Source organism: Camelus dromedarius, chromosome 28 (assembly GCF_036321535.1).
Source record: "Camelus dromedarius isolate mCamDro1 chromosome 28, mCamDro1.pat, whole genome shotgun sequence".
In the NCBI taxonomy this organism is placed as follows: Eukaryota; Metazoa; Chordata; class Mammalia; order Artiodactyla; family Camelidae; genus Camelus; species Camelus dromedarius.
In genome coordinates this window covers 9,124,115-9,142,064 of record NC_087463.1, presented here as the reverse complement: position 1 = coordinate 9,142,064, position 17,950 = coordinate 9,124,115, and positions in this window count along the sequence as shown.

Below are 17,950 nucleotides of genomic sequence, written 5' to 3'. Positions count from 1 at the left end.
CGTCTGCATGCCTGTTGTTTCTTTTTCTTGCCTTACTGCACTGGTTAGTGCAAACTCAAGTATGATCTTGAATAGAAATGGAAAGAGTAGACATTCTTGACTTGTTCCCAGTTTTAATGGAAAACATTCATCCTTCGACCATTAACAATGATGTTTGTTGTCTGTAGGTTTTTCACAGATGCCCTTTAGCAGGGTAAGGATGGACCCTTCTCTTCGTAGTTTATTGAGAGTTTGTGTATACAGAGTGTTGGATTTTATCAAATGCTTTTTCTGTGCCTGTTGAGTTGAACATGTGATTTTTTGTTGTTTGTTTTATTAATCTGGTGTATTATATTAATTTATTTTGGGATACTAAGCTAACCTTGCATATCTGGGATAAATGCCACTTGGTCATGGTTTATAGTATTTCTATGTTGCTGCCTTTTATTTGCTTATGTGTGTGTGTGTGTGTGTGTGTGTGTATAAATAGATAGCTAGATAGGTCACTTTATTGATCTTGGTCTGTTGTATGTCTTAGATCTAGGTCTATTGTGATGTCTTACCTGGGTCTGATATAAGGATATTATGGGCTGTATGAAATAAATTGGAGGGTATTCCCTCTTCCTTTATTTTCTGAAAGAATTTGTGAAGAATTGCTATTATTTTTTCCTCAAATGTTTGACAGAACTCACCGGAGAGGCCGCCTGGGCTTTTTTTGTGGAAAGATTAATTCTTATTGCTAGTTTAGTATTTTTACTGACCTAGGTCTAGTGAGATGTTCTGTGTCTTCTTGAGTCTGTTTTGGTAATTAGTGTTTTTCTAAGAATTTGTCCACTTCATCTAAGTTGTCTAACTTAAATACATAAAGTAGTTGATAAAATTTCCTTATAATTATTTTAACTTCTAAAGGGGTCTCTAGTAATGTACCTCCTTTCATTCTTTTTGGAATTTGTGGTTATTTTGGTACTTTGTGACCAGAAAATAACTGGAAAGTATGGCCTCTCTATCCAGTGTCCTCTCCTGCCCCTAGTCCAGAATAATTCTCTACCAAAGAGCATGATGAAAGCAATTTTTAAAAACAAAAAATCATTTTATTGTTAAATTACGCTGTTCTTTTTCTTATTTTATATAAAGGAAACTAGCCTTTCATCATACGGATGCAAACATTTTGTCTAGTTTTTCTGCCTTATTGATGGCAGAGCGGAATTTATGGCATTTTATTATCTGTAGGACTGATTTCACCTCTTTGGTCTCCTTTTAAACGTTTTTTTCAGAGCTATCATATTTTTTCCCAGATAAATAATAGTATCATTTGATTATCCCAGTAATATTTTTATTCAGATGACATTGGGTTTATAGATTAGCTCAGGGATGCTGTCACTTTAATCATATTTATTTTTGCTGCCCATAAATCACAGTGTGGCACTATTCAGACTATCCAGTGCCCACCAATTCTCCATTTCCTCTTCTCTCTCAAGTTAAGAGAACCTCAGTTTTTGTGAATGTGTGTGAGTTTGGCTGGGCATGCTGCTGTGCAAATAAAGACTACATATCTTACACTCCCTTGCAGACAGTGTTTGTCCAGGTGCCTAGATTCTGGCCAAAGAGACGTAAGTAAAAGTGTTATATGGGTCTTCCAGGAGGAAGAGATGGGAGGGAACTTTTGGAATGGCTGAGAAAAGAGCTCTACAAGTTCTCTCCCCAAAAGGCAATGGTAAAGTGGGAATTGTTGTGAAAAACTGCAATTTCAGGAAACCAGAAGTTGACCAAAGTCATGTAAAAGATTGAGAAGCATTTATTCAAGAAAATCTACTAAACCTTGGTAAGAATGGTGGGAGTCCATGGCACCTGGACTGGAGCTGCTCCCAGATCCCCCTCAGCTGCATGGAGCAGTAGTTCTCTCAGGGCAGCGCGGCTGAGAGGACCTGCAGCCTCTCTGCCAGAGGGGGCTGACTTGATTGGAAGCAAAGTTTAGAAAAATCCAAGCTTGGGATTTTGTGTAAAGAATAGTGATCTTGGTGACTATAATCAGGGAAGGCCAACATCATGGTTAGCCTGAGGTTGTGTTACTGGTTGGGGCCAGCAATGAACAGGCCAGCCAGAAATTTCACAGGAAGATTTGGGGAGCATGACAGCCATTATGGGCTTTGATAAGCTCCCACATGTTCCTGGTGACATGGAACCTGCATGGACATAAAACTACACGCATGCTCCTGAGAGACCTAGCAGGCTCTAGCAGTCTGCGAGTCCTTGGCCAAACGTGAGGCCTTCATCTAACAAAGTAAAAACCATTGGTGAGAATATGCAGCAACTAGAACTCTCATACTCTGATGGTAAGAATGTAAATTTAAACAGTCACCTTGGGATGCTACAGCTGAAAATGTGTGATCCAGAAATTACTCTGTGATCCAGAAATGCATACATATATGCAGTATAAGATTGTTCATAGCAGCACTATTCATCAGAGCCCTGAATTAGAAATAGTTCAAATGCCCATCCAGAGTAGAATGGAAAATACTATACAGTGAGTTTGAACGGACTTTGCAATAGCATGGATGGGCCTCACAGACATAATAATGAACAAAGCAAGTCAGACATGGAAGGGCACATGATATATGGTTCCACTTATGAAAAGCTCGAAAGCAGGCAAAACTAATTTTTGGTGTTAGAAATTAGGTAATTACTATTTCAGGGAGAATGGCTGGAAAAGGCATTCCTTGGTATTAATGTTCTGTTTCTTGATTTGGGTGGTGATTATTCAGTGTGTTCATTTTGAGAAAATTCTTCAAGCTATACATTTAAGATTTATGCACTTTTCTGTATGTATGTTGTACTTTCCTTTATGAGTTTAAAAAAAAAAAACCTTCACAAAATAGCTACCCTTGGTCACTGTGCTGGTTTCTGTAGTTTTACAGACTAAATGTAATATTTGGAGGCTACTATCATGCATCTTGCCATTTATTCTCCAGGTTAGCACCACTAACTTGTCTGTCCATTCCAGATCCTTTCCCACTAGTGGCCACATCTCATTTTTCTAAGTTTGTATTGAAATATGATGCTCAGAATTAGATAAAAGCAATCTAGAAGAGGTCTGCACAGCAGAATACAGTGGGACCATCACCTTCTGTAATCTATGAATTTTATTTCATTTAATACAACCCACAGTTTAATGCCCACCCTCTAGTCACAATTGAAAAAATGTGGCATGATGGTCTTGTCCTTGACAGGCCCTAACTGCTTCTGAAGTGGGGGGGCAGTCCTGTGAGACAACCTTTAACGTGTGGGGTCTGTGCTAACTCTGGGCAGTTAGGATCAGAACTGAATTGAATGGTTGAACCTGAGTGTCTGAGAATCACAGAACTTGGTGTTGGTATTGTAGAGCATCCCAGGTAGGCAGTGGTGGTGCTGGCATTTGAACCCAGTCTGATTAGAGCCCATGCTTTTAGGCTTTCTGCTTCACTGCCTCCCCACAAGACAGCACAGGCTAAGATCACTGAATTATAGACTGTTGGAGCTTAAAAACCCACCACAAATATTTAGTTTTCTTTATTTTGCAAATGAGTAAACAGAAACTCCTATCTCTTCGTTCAGCACTCTTACCATCCTATAATATCATGATTTCTTACCAAATCCAGTTTGTTATCAAAGCACTCTTAATCACCAATGTGCCCTTTAAGGCTTGCTGTTCAGGCAATACAGCATGAGGCTGTTTTTACTCCATTTCTATCACTTTGTGGTCACTATGCAAACCTTTCTGTTTGCTAACATAGCATTTTGGTGCAAATCCATCCAGCACACTTATGCATACACATTCCATAAATTATGCAAGGGCATGGATATTTTTCCTTCTATAAGCCATCCTTCTGATATTTTGATTATCTTACATAAACTGGATGAACAGCTTCCCGGAATATAGAGTTGCATCTAATAAAAAGAGTTTCCTGTGTAGATAAGGCCCCAGGGTAGCTGGAAAGGGTCTTTTATCACACCTAGTGCAGGTCACAGTAAATGTATGCCATTCTGTTTATGTCGCCTGTGAAGCTGTTGGCTAGATGAGGACTCTGATGGCCAAAACTGCCCTCCGGATGTCAATTCCTTTCTATAAAGTTCTAAGATGGGTGTTTTGGATAGAGGCTGAGGGTTATTAGCTTAGTGCTTCTGATACAGGAAAAAATGGTGGGTAAGAGGATGACCGTGTCTCAGGTCTCAGTTGAGTCCCTGGGACACGCCCACCAAGTGAGGGTCCTTGGCTTCACTCAGGAAAGAATTCAAGAGCAAGCCATAGTTTAGTAGAAGTAGATTTATTCAGAGAGATTTATTCCATAGTCAGAGTGCAGGCCATCTCAGAAGGCAAGAGATAGGCCATGAGGTATGGGTTTGGGGCTTAAAGTAAAAGTAGATACTCACTCCATAGACAGAGCGGGCCATCTGGAAGGCGAGAGACTGAGGGGCTGAGAGGCGAGGTATTGTTAGTTTTTATGGGCTCGGTAGCTTCATATGCTAACAAGTGGGAGGACTGTTCCAACTACTTTGGGGAAGGGGCTGGGATTCCCAGGAATTGGGCCATCACCCACTTTTTGACCTTTTATGGTCAGCCTCAGAACTGTCATGGCGCCTGTAGGCATGTCATTTACCTTGTTATTATTACAATGAGCGTATAATGAGGCTTAAGGTCTACTAGAAGTCAAATCTTCTGCCATCTTGGGCCTCAAGGTCTATCGGGAGTTGAATTTTCCACCATCTTGATGCTGACTATTGCGTCATTCCTTTAATAGCTGTGCCTTGCCCCCTTCCTTCCTGCCTCACTTCCAAACATTGTGATGTGGGACTTTTATTTGAAATGACTTTGTAGGTACGGTTCTGGGAAAACTGGCATATCATGACAGTTTCATGCTAGGTCTTTGCCCCATGTGCCGTTAATCAGCTGTGTGACCTTGTCAGGGCTTTCCGGGATACACTTTTCTCCTCTACAAACTGAGGTGCTTCCAGAGCCGGAACGAACCTCAGAGGGTGTCTTGTCCAAATCCTTCACTTTACGGATGAGAAAGTGTCAGGGGTTTGGTGACCCTACAAGCAGAGCCTGTTAGGATGACTTGGCTGCAGTTAGGTTCTCTGGTGAGTGACCCAGGAGGCAGAAGGGCCAGCAGGCGGGGTAGCTGGGGAGGAGCCAGTAAAAATGTGTGTGTTATAGGGTGGTCACCGCTGCGGGCAACTGGGTCGCCTTCCACTCGGGGGCCTTCTGAGGAAGCGGGTTGGCCTCACAGGTGTGTGCTGTGCGAAGTGGGGGCTGGGGCATTTGTCACTCCCGCCTGCCTTGGTTGAGGGGTGCCCCTGGGGGCATTGACTCCCCCACCGTAGATGGGAGGCTAAGGAGACTATGAGAAAGTCCTGGGGCCTGCGCCTGAGGTGGACCTGGTGCCCTGGACAGAGCTATGGGCCAGATAAACAGATGTTGTGGCCATCAGGCACTGCTGCCACCCTCAACTGTGCCCCCTGAGGGGACTCCAGATGGGAAAGGACAGGATACTGGCCCTAGATAGCTAAGGTGCATGTCAAAGAAATTATTTCAGTGAGCCCAGACTGTTGCATCTTCCCACACGTAGAAAAGTGCTATATTGCTTAACGTGAGATGTCTGTTTTTCTTTAATTCACTGTAATCCTTTGATGTTCAGACTACCTGGTTTTTGTTGCAAAAGCTCGTATATATCCTGGCTCCTCCCTTACCTCTTCGGAGGAGCAGTTCCTCAGAGAGATCTGAGAGGTTGTCTTCCAGGCTTAAGTCCTCAGTTTTGTCCACTGAATAAAACATAGTTCTCAGCTTTTAGATTGTGCATTTTTTCCTGTCGACAGAACCCTTGTTGGAGTCTGGGGGTCAGAGGGAAGCAAGGCCAGAGAAGTTGTGAGGACTCATGATTCCACCTGCAGCGCACAGCTACAAGTGTGCTTTTTTTTTCCTTTTTGCATATTTTCCAGGAGAGTGTGTGTGTGTGTGTGTGTGTGTGTGTGTGTGTGTGTTCTCCGCAAATTAGACACTGAGGTACTAAAAGCAGGTACTGAGTTTTAGACAACTGATGATCCCAAGCTGTCAGCATGAAGCTTTGCCTAGAGCAAGTCCTCAGAAAAGATTTCCTCGTTTGTTCTTGGGAGAAAAAGGAAGGCTAAATGGCCAGAGTGAAAGGTGACCATAGACCTTCCTGATTCTTTAACACCCAGACCTAAGAGGGCCAAGCAAAGCTAAAACGGGCTAAGGCCAGAGGGACAGGCCACTGGGAACACCAGAAATGGCCAGTGGCTGGTGGAGCTGACAGACAGGAGACAGAGAACCGGGCCGTGAAGAGGCTAGACCTGGTACGTGCATCGCTGTGCCCAGAGATGAACCATCGAGAGTAGCAAGACTCAGACATTTCTACAGCTCCCAGCTCCGGACAGGTAATGTCTTTAGCTTCCAGAGGCACAGACAGAGGTATGGAGCAGGTGAAGGCATGTGACATGTTTGCACTCTCTCTCCCCATTGGGGAGCTCGAATTCACAGACTCGCATCTTGAGTATATGCCCAAGGCTGGAGACCACACAGGGCTCCTGTGTGCCTTGGCCATGCCTGAAGCAGGTTAGCCAGGGTGATGAGGGGAGTGTGGGGTTGAGGGAAAGGCACTTTGTTCCTTCGTGTCTTCTGGACCCTGCGTAAAGCTCCCGCCTTTGGTGGCAGGTTTCCCTCTGCCTCTCTGCAGGGATTCAGTGGGTTTGGGGCTGATCAAGGACCACGAGGTAGCGGTAGCATGTGCAGCTTCAGCTGGGTGATGCAGGACAGGGTTGCTGGAGAGGTTACTTCCTCGCAGCCTGAGACCATCCAGAGGCTGGCAGAGATGAAGGGGCACCGTCCGGAAGGAAGGAGGACAGGGAACTCCCAGGGAGAGGAGGATCCGGATCGGGGAGGGGGCTTACATGTCTAGGAGGTGCTGCTCAGCTGCACGGTGGGGAGCCTGGGTCCTAGCAACCTGGGGCCTTATCTCCGCAAGGCCCTGTCTTACCCATAAGTAACAGCTGTTGGGTGAAGTTTCATGGAGTACACAAAGCAGGTCGTCTTTAAATGGCTAAACATTTGTGTGTCTGGGCTGTTTTTTTTAAAAATAATTGGATGTGTAAAAATTTGAGTTTGGCACTGGCAGGCTTTTGAACCAACAGGTTTTGGTCTGCAGTGAATAAATAACCCATGGGCTAATACACAGAGGCCACAGTTGGCTCTTTTATATAACACTCTCTGAGCACCAAGAATCCAGCTATGCAGAACTGGTGGTCGTGGGCTTTTCATGCAAACAGAGGATGTTAATCCCGTTCTAGCATGTGCTAACTCTGTGAATTTGTGTAAATATCTTAGCTTCTCTGAGCCTCAGTTTTCTCCCATGTAAAATAGGGTCAGAACGCTTATGAATTGTTGAGAGTACAATGAGGTTTTAGATGCCCCACTCCCCACCCGACACACACGTGCACGCACATTTCCCTGCTGCTGTGCCTGGACTCAGAGAGTCCTCAGGATGTCATGCCCTCCCTTCCACATGCCCTGTGGAATTCCAGCCTCTCCTTCACCACGAGCTCAACTCAGATGCCATCTGTTCCATATAGTCCCCCCATCCCTGCCCCAACTCCCCAGTGGCGCCCTGCCCCCCTGCTCACTCCCAGCTCTGTTTCTCTTTTATGTCACTGAGTGCAGTTTAGCTCCACTACTAGACTATGAGCTATTTTAGGGAAACAGCCTGCCATGAACTGAGTTGTGTCTCCATGAAATTCACATGTTGAAGCCTTCACCCCCAATGTGACGATATTTGGAGCTAGAGCCTTTAGGGAGGTAGTTAAGGATAATGAGGTCATAAGGGTGGGGCCCTAATCAGACAGGGCTGGTGCCCTTAGAAGAAGAGGAAGAGACACAGGACTGCCTGCTCTCCATGTGCACAAAGAAGAAACCATGTGAGGACGCAGTGAGTAGGTGAGCATCTTCCAGCCGTAAAGGGAGTCCTCACCAGAAACCAACAGGTCATTAGCTTGATCTTAAGACTTCCAGCTTCCAGGCCTGTGGGGAAATAAATGTCTGTTGCTTAAGCCCCCAGCCCCCGGTATTTTGTTATGGCAGCCAGTGTGAACTAACTCAGAGCCCTATCTTATTCCCCGGAAAGTCCCACAGCACCTAGAACAGTGCCCGGCACGGAGCAACCCCTTAGTGAATGTTTGCTGAATTGAAGTTTAATCCCCAAATCAGTGAGACATGCCCAGCGCTGCCTGGGTCTGGAGTCTCTGAATCCAGCGGCCAGCCCTGCTGCTGCTCACCGTGGGAGACAGACCAGCCCGCCAGCTCTCAGCTACAACGGAAAATCCAAAAAGCTCTGACACCAGAAAGTCTGATGCTAAGCCTCATTAGGTAGCAGAACCTGACCCGAACAAGTGTGAAATGACTTCAGATTCTCTCACTAGGCTTTACTACAGAACCATGAATGATCTTGACTACTGAGCACTGCCCCAGCTCTGGCGAAATGTATTATTAAAGCTCGGGCTTTGAGCATCTGCTACCCTTCTGAAATCCAAAACCTTTAGAATTCCAAAACGTATCTGGCCCAAAGGGTTTAGAATAAAGGATTGTGGACCTGTACTATGTAAGGGGGGTTAATACCAACCCGACAGCTGTTAACTTGAGGAAGACCAAGGGGACCACTTACCTGCTGTGTCAGTAAACTGCAGTGGCTATTTGAACAGAATGAGAAATAACTTAAACCTAAACTGGGGAGATGCGTCATTGGAATTAAAACGTTGGTTGATGCACACACTACAGATGTTAGTGCTGTCTTTGAGCAGTTTGTTTAATCAGCCTACAAAATGTGCTGAGTACAGTTTTTAAAGACGTAATGAAAAAGCACAATATTACCTCGGAAAGTAGCAGTTTAAATTCCAATTGTCTTTTTATAAACTGTGTTTAACAATGGGAGAAATCAATAAAAATTCAATTATAAGAACACTCGCAATTATTCATCATGACTATCAGCATTACTGTGACAAATAATATGAATAAAATTAATTTGCTGAATTTACAAAGTAGAGCATGTTTTTAGCGAAGCAGCTCAAAGTCTTTAGGAACTAGACCCCACAGAGCCTCCAAAATAAGACTGACACAGTTTCTTCCCTTGAGGAATTTACTGTCTTGTTGAAGATCAAGGGCTAGAGACAAGAAATAATTGTGAACAATACAAGGCAACATACAACGCAGTGCTGTGTTAAATATAATCAAGTATGTGGAATAGATTTACTGTGGAGTCTTCTCAAATGCTCCAGAGTTCCTATGTAGCTTGGGCTGGAGAGAGGCACCTGGTTGGAAGACAGGCTTGGAGAGCATGTCTTGAAGCTGCATTGGAATAGCAGGACTCTGCCTTTGCTTAGATTTTATGCTTAATTGAAGGAGGAGCTTCTTGTGAGTTGAAGAAGGATGGTACTAACCAAGTCATGCTTTAGATCCACAACCCTGCTGCTCTGGGTTTTTGGAAAAGGGAAAGGTGTACTATGGCTGGAGCATCAAGAAGGCTTCCAGAGCAAATGGAATGTCCATTGACAGATGACTGGATAAAGAAGCTGTGGTATATTTACACAATGCAAAACTGCTCAGCCATAAAAAAGAATGAAATAATGCCATTTGCAGCACCATGGATGGACCTGGAGATTGTCCTGCTAAGTGAGGTAAGCCAGAAAGAGAAAGAAAAATACGATGTGATAACACTTATATGTGGAATCTAAAAAAATGACACAAATGAACTTATTTACAAAACAGAAACTCATAGACATAGAAAACAAACATGGTTATCTGGCAGGGGAAGAGGAGGTGGAGGGATAAATTGGGAGTGTGGGATTTGTAGATACTACTATATATAAAATAGATAAACAACAAGGTCTTACTGTTTAGTACAGGGAACTATATTCAATACTTTGTAATAGTCCATAATGAAAAAGAATATGTATATATATGTATAATTGAACCACTATGCTGTACACCAGAAACTAACAATATTGTAAACTGACTATACTTCAATTAAAAAAAAAAAAGGAATGAAGGAAAGGAGAAGGCTTCCAGGGAAATGTGGCACTTGAGCTGGAACTTGGGTCATGTGGGGTATAGGTGGCCTCGAGAAGGCAGAGGATCTTTGGAGGGGAGTCTGTTGCAGGCAAGTCATAGTGAGAAGTAGATTTAACTCAGAGAATCTATCCTGAGGGCAGGAGGTCAGAGCATTCTGAGGCAGACTAGAAAGTCCCATTTTCCAAATGAGTAAAAGGAAAATCAGCCAAACTCCACCAGATTTCAATGGAAATTAATTGCCTTAGAAGTTCAGTAACTGGACAGCCATCTCAGGCATGCCTCAGAGCGGGCCCCTCACCTCCTTTCCCACTAGGAGCACAGTCTTTTTTGTTTTTTGTTTTTGTTTGGGGGAAGCAATTAGGTTTATTTACTTACTTATTTATTTTAATGGAGGTTCTGGGAATTGAACCCAGTACCTTGTGCATGCTAAGCACGCACTCTACCACTGAGCTGTAGCTTCCTCAGAGTTTTTGGTTTTGGTTTAGAGGTTTAGGCGCACAGTCTTGACGGCACGGTTACCATGGCTGGACAGGATCATTGGACTGTTGACCCTGGGAAGGAGAAGATGTATCATTAGGCGACAGGCAATGGGAGCCCACAGGTTTTCGCAGCTTTGAGAGTTGGGGCCTGAGTGCTCGGCTGACTTCTGAGGCCAGTTGAGAGGTCAGAGCTGAGGGCAGCAGGGATGGTTGCTGAGGGCAACAACCTTGACTGTTAGAGGATTAAATGAGATGATACAGGAGCAGGGTTAGTGCCCGACAAATGGCAAATGCTGTAGTGCAACATCATAAATATTACAGAGCCATCGGTTCCTATCCTTGCAGCAAAATGACTTAGCTCCCTGGAAGTGCTCCATTTCTGCTCCTAGTCGAGGTGGTTCTGGTCTGGAAGAACAGTTTGACTTTCTCAAAAATCTAACATCTTTCTAATGCTTAGAAATGCTTAACAGTAAGCATTCATATGTGTTTGCTGTTCTATAAGCAAGTCCACCTTTACCTGTCCTCACCGTAGCCACAAGCACAAGACAGGGATTGCTTTTTCTTTTTGTGATGGAGGCCTAACAGTCATACAGTTAAATGTGTGACGTGCACAGCGTGGGGGATGTTCACACATGGGCTCCCGTATAACCACCCGATCAAGACATGGGACGTTTCCAGAATCCTAGAGGTTCTCATACCCCTTCCGGGCAATGGCCCCTCGGAAATAACCACTATGCCAACTTCTGCTGGCATCCGTTGGTTTTGCCTGCTCCTGAAATTCATATACGTGGAATCATACAGAACATAGTCTCCTGTGTCTGCTCTCTTTTGCTCAGCATAACATATGTGTGGTTTCTCCGTGTCCTGCACATTTACCTGTGGGTCAGTCTTTGTTCTTGCTGGGCAGAGTTTCATGGTTTGGAGACACCCCAGTGCACTTGTCCCTTCTCCTGTGGGCAGGGGTTATTAGACAAAGTTTACAAATGAGATTTTCAGGGTCAGAGTGACTTGGTCCCTTGGCCCCTCAGGTAAGGCCGCCGGGAAGTTCAGGACATGAACTGGAGTGGCCTTGCTCCAGATCCAGGGCTCTTTCTCACGTACCACTTTGGAGCAGTGCTTTCTGGATTTCTTTTTTTTTTTTTTTTTTTTTTTTGTAGGTGGCAGAATTTTGAACTGCTTGACTTAGTTCAAATCCACTGGACTAAGGAGTTCAATCAAAAAGTCAAAGCAAACAATAAAAAAAACTCATTTTGTCTGCTGGAAATCCTCATGTGAAAATGTAGGTAGGTACTTAGAATAAACACCGTGCCCAGGGTAAGCTCTGAATAAATGCTTGATAGTCCCACCTCACATGGAAGAAGTCCTGGAGTGATGGATTCAGTCCTTCAACTCTGTGTTTATAGCTACAGTCTGAGTGAGACAGGGTCGGGGTGGAGAAGTACCTCTGTTTCCCTACAGGGTGCTCCTCGGTGGTTAGCTGGCCCGTTGTGTGTGCATGTGTGAACTTGGCATGCTACTAATCATGGTGAACTTCCAAAACCCTGCTGTGCATGTGGGCACACCCCTCTTCCTGTGTCACAAACCCAGGCACGTTGCTCTGCCCTGCAGGTCTGAGCTCCCAGGACCTCTCTCCCAGGAACCAGCCGGGGCCCCTCTAGCTTTTCTCAAAGGACTAACTGCTGGGTCTTGCTCCAGCCCAGGGAAGCAGCCAGGGTCTGGCACTGACTCGGGGAGAGAAGTGGAATGCAGCTCAGAGTGACTTATGGCAAACTAGGATGGGAAAATAGAGCCAGAAAAGGACTTGGAGCAATTACACAAAACAACAAATCATTGCTTTGAACATACTGCAAATCAAATCCTTAAGGATGGAGTCAGAGATGGAGGGAGGACCTGTGGTGGATGAGGTCAAGTCTTGTCCCAGGAAAATCAGGATATAACATAGGGAACCAGGTAAAGATGAGGGCATTAGGACAAGACAAGGATTTGGTTCCTACCACCAGACTGTGACAAGGCTTGGTTGTAAGGAAGGATCCCAACGGCTGGACATGGGGTGTGGTTTAAGGCAAGATGAGTGTCAAGACTGAGTTGGACAATTTACTGACTTTGGGCTTAAAATGGGTGGCAGCTGCAGGGCTGAGCGTGCCTGTGGGTGGTACTGGAGGCGTGAAGGGTGGAGAGCCAAGAGCTGGACAGTTATTTCTCCAGCCACTTATGGAATAAGCATTAGACCAGCTTGAGCAGGAAAAGCAAAATACTTGAGTCAAAAGATACCTTTTGCGGGGGAGGGTAAGCTCAGGGGCAAAGCGCGTGCTTAGTATGCACGAGGTCCTGGGTTCAATCCCCAGTACCACCATTTAAATAAATAAATAAATAAACCTAAATCACCAAAAAAACAAAACAAAACAAAACAAAACAAAACAAAACAAAACAAAAAACAAAAAAACAAAACCCAAACCAAAGAACAAAGCAAAACAGCAATAACAAAAAAACCCCAAAACAACAAAAAAGAAGATTCTTTTCAAAAAAGGGGGGGTACTTTTGTATGTACGAATTTTACAGCTTAATTTATGGAGTAACACATGTTGAAGGAGAAATAAAAATGAAATCGTAAATGAAATGCCTCCTCACACTCCAAAGCTGTCGAGGCTGGGGATGCAAATATTACGGGAGGCGTCAGCAGGAGGCTGCAGACACATAGCCCTGGAGGGGAGGAGCCCCGTCCCACGCATGTGCTTGCACAGGAGGAGACGCCAGCAGGGTTTTCCTTGCTGGGTGGGTGCCACTGCGCTATCGCCAAGCGGGCGCTCCTTGAGGGAGGGGCTTGCTGGAACTTTTTTGTCTCAGCTCCGGGCTGGCTTTATGGATGCTTGTTGAATAAATGGTGAAGAAAGGAAAGAAGACTTTGCCTCCGGCCCCGTGTCTGTCTTGATGGGACAGATCAACCCCTGGACAAGGACATCCTGAAAGGTCACCTCTTAGGGGTTGAACTGTGTTCCTCTCAAAAAAGGATATGCTGAAATCCTAACTCCGCCTCCCCCAGTATCTCCAAATGTGACTGTATTTGGAAATAGTCTCATTGCGAGTGTAATTAGATAAGATGGGTCACACCGGAGTAGTGGGCCCTTAATCAATATGCCTGGTGGCCTTGTAGGAAGAGTAGAAGACACAAAGAGACAGACACTCTTGGGAAGAAGCTAGGTGATGACGAAGGCAGAGATGGGAGGGATGCAGCTGCAAGCCCAGAACGTTACTAGCAAACCAACCACCAGCAGCCGGAAAAGGTGAGGAAGGGATCTCCCCTCCAGGCCTCAGAGGCGGCGTGGCCCGCCGACACCTTGATGGAGGCTTCTAGTCTCCAGAACCATGAGGTAACTCATCTCTATGGTTGTAAGCCACCCAGTTTGTGCTTCTTTGTCATGGCAGCTTAGGGAACTCGTATATCACTCACACTACCACTTCATGCTGGAAAGGACCAGGCTTACATGAGGCCGTCCCTAAGAAGAGCGTAAAACATCCTCACAGGGGGAAGGAAACAATAAACAAACGAGTAAGGAGAAAATATAATATGCTAGATGGTGATAACGGCACAGGGGAAAATAAAGGGGGATGAGGATATGGAAGGACAAGGAGACATTCAATTTTAAATGAAGCAGACAGGGAGGACCTCATGGGAAAAGCTCTGAGGAGGTGAGGGCTGAAAACCCTGGGCAGGGAAAAGGCACCCAAGAGGGACCAGCTGTGAGATGTGCAGGAAACACAGGGCTGGCACTGGAGCGGAAGGGGTGGGAGCAGAGCCCAGGAGTCGCAAGGACCCTGGCTGGTACCCGAAGTGAGATGTGGCGTCCTCAGAAGGTTTGTGCATGGGCAGATCTGGGGGACAGAAGGAGAAATTTTGGCGTCAGGAAGCATGGAGGCGGGCAGGAGGCCAGAAAGAGAAGGATGGGGTTCCCCCCAGTGAGGACTCAGGGCGCTGAGAGAATGAACAGTGACCAGGCAAGAGCCAGGAGGCAACACTAGACTCAGAACCAAAGGCATTAAAATGGAAACATTCATGTCTGATGACTTGTTCATGCATCTTCCCTTTAGAGGTGTTCGTATTTTGATAGTAGGTGCCTAGAAGTACAAAGCACCACTGGAAAAGAATGAACCATTTTCCTAGGACAGACCAGAGCCACACGCCACAGTATCTCTTAATTAGCTCAGAAGCGGTGGGAAAGGGGTATTTCCTGCAAGGCTGGAGAGTTTACATGTAGCTAATTTGAATGACGTGGAGTTTGAATATGCAAGGTGTTTTCTGCGCTCTGAATGATGGTTACTTGTCTGTGCTCTAAATAGCTCTTGTTAAACCGGTAACGTTGGAAAAAGCTAGACTTTTCCATCAAGGCTAGTGTTCCATCTGGATTGGTCTCTGGGCATCCTTTCAGCCACTGGACATCCCCATGCACCCCTAGCCACAGAGAGCAGCTTGGCAGTTACAGTAGGGGGAACCTCATCTGTGTATTCACTTTCTTTTCTTTCTTTCTTTTTTTTAACTACTGCATTAAAATATTGTCTTGATTATTGAGATTTTGGTGCCCCCTTAAATTTTGGGCCTGAGGTGAATGCCACACTTGCCAGCAAGTTCAAGTTTCTTGAGAATGAGCTCACTGTGTTTGGAGAGCAGGAAAAGGGTTTGTGGCTGTAAGAGAACAGTAAGGAAGGAGACAGACAGGAAGAAATGAGGTCAAAAGCACAGAGGGAAGTGAAGAGACCAACTGGGCGGCTCCCTGCAGTGTCCAGCAGGAAGTGGCTGGGGCTCGGTGGAGCGTGGTGGCAGTCTCAAGGGAGAGAGGTGGCAGGTTGGGGTGTACTTTGGAGATTGGGCTCTTAGGCCTTGCTGATGGATTAGAACTGAGAACTGAAGGAAAAGGAGGAATCAAGGATGACTTACAGGTTTTTGTCTTGATGGTAGGTGGTGAAGCCCTATGTCAATGTGGGGAAGATGTGGGGAAGAACAGGTATGGGAGTGAAAATCAAGACTTTTGCTTGAGACATGCATGTGGGAAAGTCAAGTAGACAGCTGGATGTTTGAGACTGGGCTGCCAGACACATTTTATTTATTTCTAACTATCTAGTACCTTGTCAGTTTTTTGAAACATGGTGGGCATTTAGTAAATAATGGTTAGATTTATATTTTTTTAAAAAAAGGATCAAGAATCTACAAGACTCAGAGTTGGAAAATGAACTAGGTTTATTTGGTCATATCATACACTTAGGGGTTTTGTTTGTTTGTTTTTCGTAGATAATTATTGCTGACCAAGAAGCTTGATGTGGTAGCTATAAGTAATAAAGCAATTCAGGTCCAAATTTTGCCTCATACACACACACTCATTAAACAAGCCTTCATGGGCAAGGAGGTAGAGAATGATCGTACAGCTGGTTTTGTAAGCGTGATGAAGTCCCAGAGTTCTGACCTTTTAGTGGCTCTGACCAATAAAGCAAGGTCACTTGTGGTTGACCTGTATGAAAGGTTCATTTACTGCAACATTTCAGAGGCAGGATTTCATGCCTTCTAGTCAGCATTAAACAATCAGAAATTCTCCTAAACCATCGGCTGGACACGGGACCAAACTGGGATCCAGCACTGGATGCAGGTTACAAGGCATTCAGGATGCTTATTCTGTCTGGTTCAGCAAGGGTGAGGAATGTCTCCAGCCAATCCAAAAAGCTTGAGTATCTTTAATTTCGCCAAAGAGAGCCGACTTTGAACATCCATCCTGCTATTTAAGAACTAAACAAACAAAAAAAGAAGTAACCAGTTTCACCAATAACAGCTCATTTGGACATTGGTATGGTAATTAGCCAAAACTTGAGTATTTAAAAAAAATTTTTTTATTGAGTTATAGTCATTTTACAATGCTGTGTCAAATTCCAGTGTAGAGCACAATTTTTCAGTTATACATGAACATGCATATATTCATTGTCACATTTTTTTTTTGCTGTGAGCTACAAGATCTTGTATATATTTCCCTGTGCTGAAAACTTGGGTATTGATTGAGATATGAGTAGCAGAAGGACTTGTAGGCTATGTATATGGTGTGGCCTTTTCTGATCTGCCAGCTGCCCATCCTGGAATATAAATTCATCATAGCATATTACCTGGCTACCCCTAGAATTAAAATTCAAAATAAGTGCATATACAGAAGTATTTCAAAGTTTATTAAAGATACTGTCAATCCCAGGTACCAAATAGACTAGAAACATATCCATGTAATATGGGAAGGCTTCGTGGAGAAGGTGGGACATGGGGCAGGCCCTCAAAGCAGAGGTTCTCGACTGTGTTCTGCTTTAGAATTACCTGGGAGTTTTTAAAGACCACACTCCAGAACAATTCAACTGGAGATTCTGGGATGACATACAGGGATCAGGCCTTTTGAAGTGATTCCCAGGTGATTTCAATATGTAGCCAAGCCCAAGAATCATAGCCTTAAAGAATGGGTAGGATTTGGAAACAACATATTCTAGGCAGCTTTTATTAATTTACAGGGTTGTGTAATTAATACAATCCCTGGGATCCATCCTCAGCCCAACCTCTGGCTTTGGTTCCCTCTCTATCTCAGAACATGAGAAAATCTTACCTGGAATCAGGCAAACGCTTGAACCCACAGCAAGACCTCCGTTTAATGGTTCACTTTTGATTTATTGAGTGATACAGGGTGATGAGTATGCTTTCTGAGCAAGGTGGGTGGGTAGAGATTGTGAGTGAAATTCTCGGGTACTCAGGCAGGGTTTGTGAACCCCGATCCACCTCCTAGTTCTTCCCAGAAATATCTGGGCCGCGAGCAGCTCAGCTGGCAAGCCACAGCCTGGCAAGCCACAGCCTGGCTTTGGGCGGGTCCGCCTCCTCTTGGAGTCTCGGTTTTTTCCTTTGTAAAGTGAGAAAGCTGGACATTGATCTCTTTAAGGCCCTTCCAGTTATGACTTTGGAAGATCAGAAAATGATGGAATATTGAAAATGAGAGAGAAAGCAAAACTAAAACTAGCTGTTGGGAAAAGTGTCCAGAAGAGGGCACAAGATGCCAGTGAATTGACTACTGTGTCCCCAGGAATTCTCCCAAAAGGGCACCTGCAGCCGCTTGCCTGAAAGCAGGTGAAGGTGAGACGGGCATGGATTGGAGGGCTGGGGGCTCTGGGTTACTTTAGGGGGATTTATGGACTGTGGGTGCTTGGGCGGCTGCATCACGTTTACTCAGATCCACGCCACCTCATTTTTCTCCTCTCTTCTCTCCATCCAAGCCCCCAAGGTCACTCCATCCTTGGGTGAAGGGGGGGGGGTGTCATTACAGTTATTTACTCAATAGCCCTTGGGTCTTGGAACAGCTTCTATAACCAGAGTTTTTGGAGG